This window comes from Lynx canadensis, chromosome C2, assembly GCF_007474595.2.
Source record: "Lynx canadensis isolate LIC74 chromosome C2, mLynCan4.pri.v2, whole genome shotgun sequence".
NCBI lineage: Eukaryota > Metazoa > Chordata > Mammalia > Carnivora > Felidae > Lynx > Lynx canadensis.
The window spans coordinates 48901842-48912330 of NC_044311.2; positions in this window are offsets into that span (position 1 = coordinate 48901842).

Genomic DNA, 10489 nt, shown 5'->3' on the forward strand with positions numbered 1-10489 from the left:
TAGACACTTAACATTATGAATGGAGAAGGCCCAAGAAGACAACATAAACTCTAAAATGGTATACTTGGATCATTTTAAGAGTTTATTGAAAAGCAGGATCAGGACAAAGGTAAGAGGAAGGAAAATATCAAAACTGATCTTTATTTAAAAACAAATTTTTCGGGGCGCCTGGGTGGCGCAGTCGGTTAAGCGTCCGACTTCAGCCAGGTCACGATCTCGCGGTCCGTGAGTTCGAGCCCCGCGTCGGGCTCTGGGCTGATGGATCAGAGCCTGGAGCCTGCTTCCGATTCTGTGTCTCCCTCTCTCTCTGCGCCTCCCCCGTTCATGCTCTGTCTCTCTCTGTCCCAAAAATAAATAAACGTTGAAAAAAAAAAATTTTAAAAATAAAAAAAAAAAAAACAAATTTTTCATCCATAAAATTTCTTAACCAGTTAAGTAGATTTTTATTTTTCCTGTTATTTTACATACTCCTTTTCTTTGTGTGAGATGCCCAGAGATAATTTGATTTTTATATACTGAGAGTTTTATTTTTATACCACAGAGAATGCTCCAAAAAGCAATAGGAGGTAGATTATTAATTTGGTCTCTAAATCTTTATAAATATGGTGTATTTTAGAATGCTTAGGCCAGTAAACCACCGTAGTAGAGTAGTCAATTTGGAGTAAAGAAACATAATGATTTGGGGCACCTGGGTGGCTCAGTTGGTTGAATGTCCAACTCTAGGTTTTGGCTCAGGTCATGATCTCATGGTTTCTTGAGTTCAAACCCCACATCAGGCTCTGTGCTGACAGTGAGGAGCCTGCTTTGGATTCTCTCCCTCACTCTCTTCCCCTCCCCTGCTCATGCTGTCTCCGTCTCTCTCAAAATAAATAAATAAACCTAAAAAGAAGAAACATAATAATTTATTTCCATAAAATTAATATTTGTTCATTCATTGATGAATGATATATATATCATTCTTTATATATATATGTATGTGTATATGTGTGTGTGTGTGTGTATATATATATATATATAGAGAGAGAGAGAGAGAGAGAGAGAGAAATAAATATGCATCAGATAGTGTTATTTATGGAGGCATATTATAGCAGTGAATAAAACAAAGTCCCTGCCCTCAGTAAGCTTACATTCTGGAAACGGATTTTGACAATAAAGAAATAAGTAAATATTGGTTGTACTGTCAGATAGTTATGGGTGTTACGATGAAAAATAAGCTAGGTTCTGAGATAAAGAGTAAAAGGGGAGTTATTTGGAATGGAGTTGACATAATTCCCAATGGAACGTCAAAGACCATTTAAAATTCTCTTAAGTATTTTAATCTACATATGTTGAAGGGGTATCATTTGGACAGTGGCACTGTATATTGGCATCTGTATAAAAATGGGACACCTTATAGTGTGCATTCCTTTTTTTAATTCCATTATAATTAATGTACAGTGTTATATTAATTTCAGGCATACAACATAGAGATTCAACAAGTCTGTACATTTCTCAGTGCTCATCACGATAAGTGTACCCTTAATCCCCTTCACCTATTTTACTCATATCCTCACCCACCTCCCCTCTGGTACCATCAGTTTGTTCTCTATAGTTAAGAGTCTGTTTTTTTTCTTTTTGTTTTTTTGTTTGTTTGTTTGTTTTGTCTCTTTTTTTCTTTGTTCATTTGGTTTGTTCCTTAAATCCCACGTATGAGTGAGATCATATGATATTTGTCTTTCTCTGATTGACTTCTTTCACTTAGCAGCATTATACCCTCTAGATCCATCGATGTTGCAAATGGCAAGATTTCATTTTTTATGGCTAAGTAATACTTCATTATATATTCCATTATATATGCAATGTGTATACATCACCTCTTCTTTATCTATTCATCTATCAACGAACACTCGGTTTTCTTCCATATCTTGGCTATTGTAAATAATGCTGCAATAAACACAGCATGTATAAAATGCTGCATATATCTTTTTGAATTAGTGTTTTGTGTTCTTTGGATAAATACCCGGTAGTTGAATTGCTGGAGCATAGGATGATTCAATTTTTAATATTTTGAGAAATCTCAATACTGTTTTCCACAGTGGCTGCACCAGCTTGCATTCCCATGAACAGTGCATGGAAGTTCCTTTTTCTCCACATCCTTACCAACACTTGTTTGTCCTTATGTTTTTGATTTTAGCCACTCTGACAGATGTGAGGTGATATCTCATTGTGGTTTTGATTTGCATTTCCCTGATGATGAGTGATGTTTAGTATCTTTTCATGTGTCTGTTGGCCATCTGATCTGTATATCTTTTGTGGAAAAATGTCTGTTCATGCCTCTTGCCCATTTTTAATTGGGCATTTTTAATTGACCAACTCTTGATTTCAGCTTAGGTCATGATCTCACAGTCATGGGATCAAGCCCCATGTCAGGCTCCAAGCTGAGTTTGCAGTCTGCTTGGGATTCTCTCTCTCTCTCTCTCTCTCTCCCCCCATTTTCTCTCTCTCTGCCCCTCCCCTGCTTGTGCTCTCTCTCTCTCTCTCTCAAACAAATAAAGGTAAAAAAAAAGTGAAGTTTTAAAAATAACATTAAGCTATCTCATGGAACAAAAAAAGGAGGTGAATAATGAAGAATCAATAACTATATTACCCCACAGACCCTATCTAGACAATTGTAATTTAAAATAACTTAGATTTTAGGGCACCAGGGTGTGTCATTGGATTAAGTAGCCAACTTTTGATTTTGACTCAGGTCATGATCAGTCCCACGTTGGTCTCTGTGCTGAGCCTGGAGCCTGCTTGAGATTCTCTCTCTTTCTCTCTAAAAATAAATAAAATGAATAAATAAATAAATAAAATGACTTAGCTTTTATAATGTTTTGCTTCTAGGTTCCTTTATTATAAATACCATGGTCCTGATAAAGAAAAAAAAAAAGAATCTGATTGGCCCAGCTCACACCAGGTGTCCACTGCTGGACCAGTTAGCTAAAGTAAGGATGTGGGGTGATGTAGTAAAAGTCCGAGCTATTGGAAGTCTGTCCCTGTTTTCTACAGACCATTTTCAGAAAAGAAGAATCCTTGTAGGTTAACAATGTACCGCCCTCAAAGGACAAAGAACAATAGGAAATGCTAGTTTAGAAATAGTGTTTGTGTTGCTAAATGCATGCTTTCAGTTTTTTTTTTTTTTACTATGCCACTATGCCACTAGCCTTTGCCTTTTCATCTGTTTTTCCAACAACACTAATAAGTGGTGGAATTTTTTGCATTGAAGCTTCGTAGCAATGACTTAGCAATTGACTTAGCACTGAGAAATACTTAGTTTTCTGAAGGTGTTGAACTAATTACACTTCAGAATAGTTTAAGTGACAACTCCATTTAAAAATAGTCGAGAAACCAAAGAACTGGTATAACATAAAGAATAATTAAAATTTTCAGGCTATAACAAATGAAAAATTTGACAGACTATAGAAACAATACAAAGTAAGAATAGCTGATTCTAAAAAAGAGATGCTTGAGATATATTGGCATATAGTCTTACTTCCTCCTTATCCTGCTAAATATTTTCAGTAGAAGTTATACAACCTGACATTAAAATTATATTAATTTGCATATTTTTTTGTTGTCTTCCTACCCCACTTGCATTTAAACCCTATGATAGAACTTGCTGCTTGCTGCCATATTCTCTGTGCCTAAAACAGTGCCTGGCACATTGCAGACACTAAATTATAAATGTTTGTTAAATGAATTTATTGGTGAATGACAGTATTAAACTCTCTCACTACTTTCTTGTTGCTAGGACCAAATAAAAATGATATGTGGAAACTTAGAGCTAAAAATGACCTTGGGGATTATTTCAGTTTTCCTACTTTACGGCTGAAATAATTGAGGCCCTTTGTAAATATACCCTTGATGTAGGAGACTATAAGAAAAAATATAAGGTCAAACACAGAAAGTCACCTACAACTGGATTTCTTTTAAGAATATGAATGTACTGCACTAATGTCAAGTGAATAATAAGGCATCTATTCATTGGCAAGAAAATTATATAACCACTGCTTCTCTGGCTTCAACTCCCCACCACACACAGTCTTGTTCCCAAACCCTGTGAAGTACTGAATATAAATATGAAACATAAATATAAAATGTTCATTAAAAAATTAAAACTTGAAACATCTGAAATATACTTTACACGGACTCAAAGTACATGTTAAAATATTAAATATACACATCAGTATTTTGTATGCTTGGTTTTGTTCAATCTCACATTTTATGAAGTGTCCAGAAAATCAAGATATGTTATCATGGATCCTGAGCATTAGGCCCATCTGAATAAACCAGGCTAATCTTCCCATTACAAGATGCTTAACTTAATCACAGCTTCAAAGTCCCTTTTACTATGTAACATAATATATGTGCAGTTTCCAGAGATTAGGATGTGGCCATCATTGGCAGAGGACATTATACTATATATCTCCATCTCTACTGGACAAAAGTCTACAAGTTAGCCTCTTTCTCTACAGACTTGTAAATAGCTCAGTCAACACAAAGTCAAGGCCACTACTGTATTTAAAGAACACTTAGTAATCTCTCTTTAATGAATTTCTGAGTGTCAGTTAATTTTTCCAACCATTTAGAATCCAGTTATATTTTAGGAGAATGCCGTGAAGGCAAAGGTCACTGAAAACAAAGCGAAATGCATTTTATTTTATTTTTTTATTTTTTTTTTCAACGTTTATTTATTTTTGGGACAGAGAGAGACAGAGCATGAACGGGGGAGGGGCAGAGAGAGAGGGAGACACAGAATCGGAAACAGGCTCCAGGCTCCGAGCCATCAGCCCGGAGCCTGACGCGGGGCTCGAACTCACGGACCGCGAGATCGTGACCTGGCTGAAGTCGGACGCTTAACCGACTGCGCCACCCAGGCGCCCCGCGAAATGCATTTTAGAGGGTAAAACTATCACTTTGAAGAGGAGTTATTGCTTTAAGTTACTAAATAATTTTGTTAAAAAGGCCTCATGTGATTATGCTGTATGTTTTGTAGCTACCTTTGTCTTACTATAATTTCAAAAAATATGGTAATTGAGCAAGAAAGAAGAGTAAGCGGTACCTATGTAACCCCATGCCCCATGCCATATGAAAAATTACCAGCATATTACAAAGAGAATGCTTATAATAATAGCTCAAAGTCATAAAAAGAGTAATCATAGCAAATATTTTAAGAATACATTCTGTATTTGAATTACTTCTTTTAAACAAGATTAAAAAAACCATTAAGCAGTTGTGATATAAAGCTCCACCATTAATTAAAAGGTTCATTCATAGTCAATTATGGAAGGAAATGTGGTGGTTATTTTAGAAAACTACTATTAAATTTCTAGGAAGTGTGAATTTATTTGTAACCTGGCTTGCAATTTCAGCCTTGATTTAGAATGTTGTTTATTAATTAACATTTAGAACATGAGCCATTTGTTAGATGGAAACTATTTTGGCTACTCTGGAGAACAGTATGGAGATTCCTCTAAAAGTTAAAATGATCCAGCAATTGCACTACTAGGTATTCAACCCAAAGAATACAAAAGTATCGATTCGAAGGGGCACCTGCACCGTGATGCATATAGCAGAATTATCAACAATAGCCAAATTATGGAAGGAGCCCAAATGTCCGTCAACTGATGAATGAATACAGAAATAAAGAAGATGTGGTGTGTATATATATATATATATACACACACACACACACACACAATGAAATATTACTCAACCAAAAGAATGAGATCTTGCCATTTGCAACAATGTGGATGGAGATAGAACGAACTATACTAAGTGAAGTAAGTCAGTTAGAGAGAGACAAATACCATATGATTTCACTTAAGGTGGAATTTAAGAAACAAAACAGATGAACATGGGGGAAGGGGAAAAAGAGAGAGAGAGAGGAAAACCATAAAATATACTCTCTAATTATAGAGAACAAACTGAGTGTTGCTGGAGGGGAAGTGGGCAGTGGGGATAGGCTAAATGGATGATGGATATTAAGGAGGGTACTTGTTGTGATGAGAACTGGGTGTTATATGTAAATGACAAATCATAAATTCTACTCCTCCAACTAATATTACACTATATGTTAACTAACTAGACTTTAAATAAAAACTTGGAATAAAAAAATAAATAAATCTATAATGCAAAAAAACCCCCTATTTTGTATATACACACATAAATATTTTAAAATTTAAATTAAGTGATTATGAAAAAGTGGGTATTTTATAGTAAGGTTTTATGGATGATAACAATAAAAATCTCACAGGATAGCAGTATATCGTATTACTTTTCACGTATGTTGTTGGTTTACTCCATTCATTGTTTTTTTTTTAACATTTATTTATTTATGAGAGATAGAGAGACAGGGCACAGGTGGGGAGAGGCACAAAGAGGAGGAGACAGATTCTGAAGCAGGCTCCAGGCTCTGAGCTCTGAGCTTCAGCACAGACCCAAAGCAGGGCTTGAACTCACAAACCATGAGATCATGACTTGAGCTAAAGTCAGGCACTCAACCAACTGAGCCACCAAGACACCCCTATTCCATTCATTGTTAATGCCAGTCTTGAGGATCCTGCTACATGTTGCATCTACTTATTTATTAATAGTTTTTAGCTCATGCTCCTTCTACTGGTCTCAAGTCTGAGCTTTGTTGCTTTCTCTGATTCTGCTGGAAATGACAGGTAGGCAGCAGCATAGGTTGGATAGCACGAGGAGTCAATGGAACTAGTCTCTTTCTTTTTATGATCTTACTTAATCCAAAATATAGGACCGGGCTCCCAGCCTTCAAGCATGCTGCTAGAGCTCTTATTAATGGCTGCTGAGTATCAGCCACTTTAAATCCCACCGAAATTTATACTGTAAGTAGCTTGTTATCAGTGTAAATGTTCTGGGAGCCCTGAAGTAAGTACACAGCACACTGGGTTTACAGGCATTTCTTGGTTGCAGCTGATGAATATTTAATCTTATTGAGCACTTGGAAAAAAATGTAAAAGCTTTGCTAAAAATCCAGTTTTAACAATTAGGGCTTCTCGTACATTCTTGTTCTGAAAGTCTTTGAGTTTATCATATTTAATGACTAATGAGGGAAAATAGGTTTTAAGTCTGTTAGCGGAAATTACTTGGGATTTTTTTTTTTTGGAGGGCGGTGAACAATAGTATAATTGCCCTTATCCCCTGTGGAAACAAGAGCCTCTTGGGTCTTATATTGGCAACTGGAAGAAAACACTGTAATGCTCTTATTTTGTTCCCAAAGCTCTGGTAGTGATGGGAATGGATTTTGTTATAAACAGACCGAATGACATCTCTTTTAATCATCACAATTCTTCTTCTTACAAAAATCTTATAAATCTATTAGTCAGAATTACCAAAATGGTGAACATGTAACTGTAAAGATATTTTATAGAGTGAAGGTGGGAAGGAAACGCTTTCACTTTTTTTCCTCTCTTCCAAAATATCCCTGAGTATTTGTCCAGTTCAACCACATGAATGTGTATGCAGTAATTTTCCTCTTCTCTGTTTTACATTTCATTTCTCTTTATTCTGGTTCTTTAATCAAGTGATCATTTCCAAATATCCTGTCTTTTTCAATGACACTTGGAATAATCTTACCCATTTAGTTCTTTATGTCATGCTCTGTTCTCATTTAAAGAATAAATAACATTGAGAATGAAATAAATGCTTTTCAATAGTTTTAAGAAATGAAAAAGAAATTGAAAGAAAGAAAACTTAAGGAAATGACAACTTAGGTGATCTGATACTTATCTGTCACGTTAACATTCAGTCTGTTGTGTTGGGATGATTATTTCCCTTGTTCTTTAAAAATATTTGAAGATTGGAGAACTATGAGATCCTGAAAGCACTGACTGGACAGAACTGGTCCCATTCTTGATCTTGTTCTGAATTTGCACACGTTGCATCCTACAACTTCTAAATCTTTTCTTGAAATGAGTAAGAAATGAAAGTTCTGGAGCTTCCAAATGGGAAAGCAAAAAGAAAGCTAAAGACTCTCTGATTATAATCTTCATAATCACTATTATTTTATGATGCATTAAACATTTCACCTTCCCATTCAATAAATCTTTTCCAAGAAAAATAATTATTGTGGAACAGATGGCCTCAGGCTTTGGACAAGATTTGCTGGAAACCAATAGGGACTTCAAGGGACAGTTCACCCCAAATAAGTATTGTTTCTTGAAATCATTTCTGGGGACAAAAGAAGTATGTTATGCCAAGAGATATGACGCATCTTCTCAGTTCTATTCATATCAGTGTTGTTCCTACATACTAGGACAAAACTATAAATAAGGATTTTTTTGTTTTATTTTGTTTTTATTTCTCATTGTTTAAGGCCACAACCTTTCACAGCTTGATATAAATCAAGACCCATATAATAGTGACATTAAGGCCAGTAAAAACAGTCATCTAACAGGGCCATTTCTCTGGACTTCCTTGCCACCCAATGGTCAATTATTACTCATCAAATAAAACTTCCCACTTGCTAAATCATTTTCTGTGAGAACAAAAAAAAAAAGGTTAAAGCAAAATAATAGAAGATACAATTGTTAGTAAAAGAAAAGCTTACTTAAACTAGCTTAAATTAAAAAAAAATAATCTCAATAGATACAGAAAAAAGTATTTGACAAAATCTAACACCCTTTCATGACAAAAACTCTAAAAAGTTGGAAAAGAAGGGAATTCTCTCAACAAGGTAAAGACATTGATGAAAATATGAAAAACTCACAGCTAACATTCAATAGTGAAAAACTAAAAGCTTACTCTCATATATCAGGAACAAGACAAGGGTGCTCATTTTTGCTACTGCTATTCAAACATCATCCTGGAAGTCATAGCCAGAGAAGTTAGGCAAGAAAAAGAAACTATGCATATCTAAATTGAAATGGAAGAAGTAAAATTATGTCTATTCACAGAGAGCATGATTCTATATATAGGACATCCCAAAGAATCAACCAAAAAAATTATTAATGCTAGTAGGCAGGTTCAACAAAGTAGAAGGGCACAAGATAAATGTACAAAACTCCTTTGTGTTTTATGCACCAGGAAAAAAAACATTCTAAAGAAAATTAAGAAAACAATTTCACATATAATAAGAGAAAATAAAATACCTAAGAATAAATTAAAACCAAGGAGGTGAAAGTCTTATATATTGAAAACTACAAAATATTTCTGAAAGAACTTAAAAAGACCTAATTAAATTGAAAGACATCTCAAGTTCATGGATTGGAAGACAATGTTGTTAATATAACAATACCTTGCCAAATAATATACAGATTCAATGCATTCTTTACCAAAATTCCAATGATCTTTTTAGCAGAAATGGAGAAACTGATCCTCAGATCTATATTAAATTTCAGGGGGTCCAAAATAGCCAAAACGATATTGAAAAATAAAAACAAAGTTAGAGGACTCGTGCTTCCTAATTTCAAAACTTAATTAAAAAGCTATAGTAATCAAAACAGTAATGTACTGGCGTATGGATAGATATGTGGATCAAGGAGTAGAATTGAGAGTCCAGATATAAACCCAAACATCTCTAGTCAATTGATTTTCAACAAAGGTGACAACACCATTCAGTGGGGAAGGAATAGTTTCTTCAACAAATGGTGCTGGATAGACAACTGAATAACCACATAGAAAAGAATGAGGGTGGACTCCCACTTCACTCCATATATAAATGTTACAACCTAATATAAGAGCTATAACTATAAAACTATTATGATAAAATGTAGGAATAAATTCTCATGACCTCAGATTTGGTAATAGATTTTTTGGTATCAAAAGTATGGACAACAAAAGAAAATATACAAATGGAACTTCATAAATTTTAAAAGCTTTTGTTCCTCAAATAACACTATCAAGAAAATTTTAAGATAATCTGCATTGCAAATTATATCTCTGATAAGGGTTTAGTATCCAGAATATATAAAGAACTCCTGTAATTCACCAGCAAAAAGATAGCCCATTTAACAAATGAACACTGGTTTTGACATTTCTCCAAAGATATACAAATGTCTGACAAGTACATGAATCTGTTTAATTTCATTGGTTATTAAGGAAATCAAAACCACAATAATTTTTTAAACCATAATAATTTTTTAAAAATTAGACAATAATAAGTGTTAATGAGGTTATAGAGAAATAGGAGCTCTTGGATACTACTGATGAGGATGTAAAATAGTGCAGCCACTGTGAAAAACAGTTTGGTGGTTTCTGAAATGTTAAATGTTACCATATGACACAGCAATTCCACTCTTAGGCATGTACCTGAGAGAAATGACGATGTATGTCCACACAGAAACTGATACATAAACATTTATGGCAGCATTATTCACAAAAGCCAAAAGGTAGAAACAATTCATATGTCTACCCATAGATGAATGGATAAACAATGCTGTATATGCATGTAATGGAATATTATTCCAATGTAAAAAAGAATGAAGAACTGATACATACTACAGCT